Raw genomic sequence first — 693 nt, forward strand, 5'->3', positions numbered from 1 at the left:
TTGGTATTAACTGACTTAACTGACAAACATTTAAGTGCACATATAGTAGTTACATTCATCAGGTGTCGGGCAGGTGGGAGAGGGGAGGAGGGGATGGGTATATGCACACCTAATGGGTACAGTGTGCACCGTCTGGGGGATGGACACACTTGAAGCTCTGACTTGGGTGGGGCAAAGTCAATATATATAATCTAAACATTTGTACCCCCATAATATGCTGAAATAAAAAAAAAACAAATAAAAGAGAAAAAACAAAAACAAACGAAAAAGTTAATAACTTAATAAAGGCTGGAGGAGCAGGGGGATTGGGGAGATGTTGGTCAAAGGACACAAAATTTCAGTTAGAAGGAGGAATAAGTTCAAGAGATCTATTGTACATCATGGTGACTACAGTCAACAGCAACATATTGTATATTTGAAAATTGCTAAGAGAGCAATTTTTAATTTTAACATATTTTATGTGTTTTCACCATAAAAAGAAAATAATAAGTATGTGAGGTAATGCATATGTTAAATGGGTTGATTTCACCACTCTGCAAGGTATACATATATCAAAACATCCTGTTCGTACCATAAATACACATGACTTTTCCTTGTCAATTAAAAACATTTTTTAAAAAATTAGTGACAAAAAAATATTTATTTAGCTCACAATTCTCCAGGTTGGCAATTTGGGCTGAGGTCTTCTGGAAA

Source organism: Propithecus coquereli, unplaced genomic scaffold, assembly GCF_000956105.1.
Source record: "Propithecus coquereli isolate 6110/MARCELLA unplaced genomic scaffold, Pcoq_1.0 Scaffold251, whole genome shotgun sequence".
NCBI classification, from domain to species: domain Eukaryota; kingdom Metazoa; phylum Chordata; class Mammalia; order Primates; family Indriidae; genus Propithecus; species Propithecus coquereli.